This window comes from Montipora capricornis, chromosome 14 (assembly GCF_036669925.1).
Source record: "Montipora capricornis isolate CH-2021 chromosome 14, ASM3666992v2, whole genome shotgun sequence".
Lineage (NCBI taxonomy): Eukaryota > Metazoa > Cnidaria > Anthozoa > Scleractinia > Acroporidae > Montipora > Montipora capricornis.
Genome location: NC_090896.1, coordinates 18185894 through 18189361, shown reverse-complemented (window position 1 = coordinate 18189361; position 3468 = coordinate 18185894).

Below are 3468 nucleotides of genomic sequence, written 5' to 3'. Positions count from 1 at the left end.
CGTTTGCTGGTTTTCTGACAAATCCCCACAAAAAAAAAAACAAAAAATATGTAATGTGTGTTGCAAAATTTACAGCTTTACCGACACCTTAAACCTTACCAACAAACTGCAAACCAAATACTTTAAGGACCATCGAACGGTGGGGGTTGTTGAGGCTATTACCATCACTGTTTTGCTGAGGTGCTGGAAATCGATGGCGATGAAGAAGACGAGTTCGAGACAGAGAGTAAGGGCGAGAGTGATGGCCTGTAAACTGGTTATACGTTGAAAGGTATTTAACAAACTTCTCCCTTAGGAGCCACCAAAGCTATAAAATGTCATTGACCAACAATTTTATTTTTTTATCTTTGCTGTAATCCATTAATTTTGCCTTGTCCCGTTCTCCAATTCCTCCACTCGCGGCGATCAATCTTTCAATTCTTCCGAGTGTCCCTCCTGATAGTTGTGGTTTGTCGCCTCCGGGCCTCCAGGCGGTGATCAGCGAGTGCCACTTGATATCCGGTTCTTCTAGTCATGGTCTCTAGAGCTTTGGTAGTAGTAGAATCCTCCTCAAAGCATTGCCAGATGTAGGGAAGTTTTAGTATGCTCCTTCCAGACAGGAGATGAGAAAGCGTTAGAGGTTCCTCCCTGAGAAAGCGTTAGAGGTTCCTCCCTCCACTTTAATTAGAACTGTCATAAACTCTTCAAGCGTAAGCTTTTCCAAGTTGCTTCTTAAAGCACCTGTAAGTAGATTTAAACCACGTCTTCGAAAAAGCCTCCCCACCAGGGTGCTTTTGCTAAGTTAAATCGACATTCAGTCTCCTCTCACTCAAGGAAGATGTCACCTGCGGTTCCATGCGGCAAATTAGAACACATCAACCTCCCCTTACATCTAGTAACTCCATGGTTCCAAGACTTGCTGCCAGCTCTTCGAGTCTTTCTTCTTCTATGGCTTTCTCCAACTCCTTCACCCACTTGATCTGGTAGCATTTAGTGCAATACTAAGACATCTCGGGGACTGTGCCTTCATTCCCCTAATAATTCATGAAGGGGGATTCTCAGTCTTTTTCAGGAATTGTAATGGCTAAGCATCTTTAGGTAGCTTCAACAGAAGGGTCCCTGTTACCATTTCGTGTCAGAACTGAGAACAGAAGCCTTAACACCTCTGGATGGCAGATATGCAGGCTTGTCAACTCCAGGACAGAACCTCCCCTGTTTCAGTTCGACACGGGCGCGAACTTCATCAACACGGTTCTGCACAAACTGTTTCCAAACTCTTGACTTCCCCCGTTATCCAATACAGTGAGACTAGTGAGTCAGTCCAGCAACACTGTTTGTTAATGACAAGAGATTTTTCAAGAGCTTCTCTAACGTACACAACTAGTCTTGACAGAATAACAACACCGAGCAATTCAAGCCTAGGACTGGTTTTCTTGTTCAATGGGGCGACTTGGGTTTGAGAAGCGACTACTCTAGTGAACGTTCCCAGGTCCGTTACCATCCTCACAAAACTAAGTCAGCATAGGCGGTGTCTAAGGATTCTTAAAACCATGCAGCTCTGCCGATTCAATCCGTCCTACAGCAGCAGATACATAGCAACGTTTGAATAGAGATATCGCCAGTCCTTCTTTAAATTAGTAATCCAAATGTTCCACCGCTTTGCAGATTTGTGGTCGAGAGATTCGTCCCACATCTTCTTGTCGTTACGCAGTTCTTGGAAGAGGATCTTTATCAACATAAGCAATGGTGAGATCAGCCCAAGGGGATCATAGATGATTGCAATAACAAGGAGAAAATTGGGCTTTGAAGCCGGTAAATTGAGGTAAAGTCTCATTGTAAGAGTGTCTTCCTTGTTGTTCCAGATATCCGCCAAGTACTTGTCCTCGTACTCACTCCTCTCTATGCCACAGGGTCCGGGAGAAAAAGGTTGCATAGCTTTCATCTTCTTCAGACACCATTCTCGCAGCAACCTTAGAGTTGGGTTCAGACTCATTAAACAATTTCATCAGCTCATTGGCGTTTGAGATCCAGTCTCGAAGGTTGGGCCTAGCCCACTAAAAGATTCCAGCCCCTCCCGCACGCAATCGACTCCAGTGCTTAGATCATCCACATAGAGTGACTGTAGGAACTTGTTTGCAAACTCTGGATTGACTTCCTTGTTGGTCTAGATATGATGCCTTAGTGTTCCGATTAGCAGAAACAGGCTTGCGTTGACTCCGAAAACAACTCTCGCTAAATGCTTCACAACAATGCAGGGATTCTCCTTAGATATGTAGTCAATCCAAAGAAAGCGCAACGCATCTCTGTCTTCCTCGTACACTGAGACCATTAAAAACGCTTTTTCAATGTCAGCTATCAAGGCTATCTTTTTCTGGCGAAATCGTACAAGAGTATTCATTACGTTTGCGAGAAGGGATAGGCCAGCATGCAAACAACTGTTCAATGAAACACCATTAGTGGATGCCAAGGCCTCGTATACCACTTAGAGGTTTGTCTTTTCCTTATTAATTCTTAGAACCGCATGATAGGGCAGGTAGTGGACCTTCCCTGTAGGAGCCAGTTTAGATGGTGAGATGTCTTCAATAATCCGTCTTTCCATTTTGTTCCCTGACCACATTATCATATTCACTCATAACTTTCGGTTGCTGCCTGAGTCCTCTTAAGTTGCCTTCTAGTCGTCTAAAACTCAGTTCATAATTGTCTGGCAACACCGGGTGGGAACTCTTTCAAGGTAGCTTAACTTCATATTTCTATCTATTGAAGGTCAATTCTTCCATGAATTTCTCATGTACGGTGTCACAGTTTGCCTGATTCCAATAGATTCGAACTCCCAAAACCTTGTCAACTGGTCATCCCGATCGACGAGTTGTCTGTCCTTAAGGTGTGAGCACTCACGCAGTTGACTGCGAGGGAAGTAGCAGTGCTTGGCTGATTGACAGCACGAGACAACACCCATCTAAGGCTAATGTTTAAGGCTACTGGTCCAGAGTTTCCACGTTTCCTCTGTCTTGTGACTATGTTCCAATAGCTGTCAGAACCAACCAACATATCCATTTCAAGGGCAGGTTTCTCAGTAGGACCAACAGCAAGCTGCATCCCCTTTAAGTGAGGGTAACTCTGGTAGGCAATCTCAATGGCTTGATTCTGCAGAGGAGCACATATAACAGGTACCACAAAGGCTGTCATGTAACAGTTCAGATCATTGTCCAATCCTCTGAGGCTAAACTGTACAGCTTCCCAATCTTGCATCTGACCCTCTTCTGAGCCAAACGTCTTTATCATCAGTCTCTCAGCTTTAGGTCTTTATTTTGCATGACACATACGATCCTTGGCTGCAGCTATCCAAAATATCTCTTTCCATGAGAAACTTCGCATCGGGGCCTGTTCCCGAGACAACAGCGTGAGCAGTTTGTAACATCACAGAGATTTTCCCATCAATGTACAGGGTTGATATTTGTTGACTACCGCCCAATCTTCCACCTTGATCAG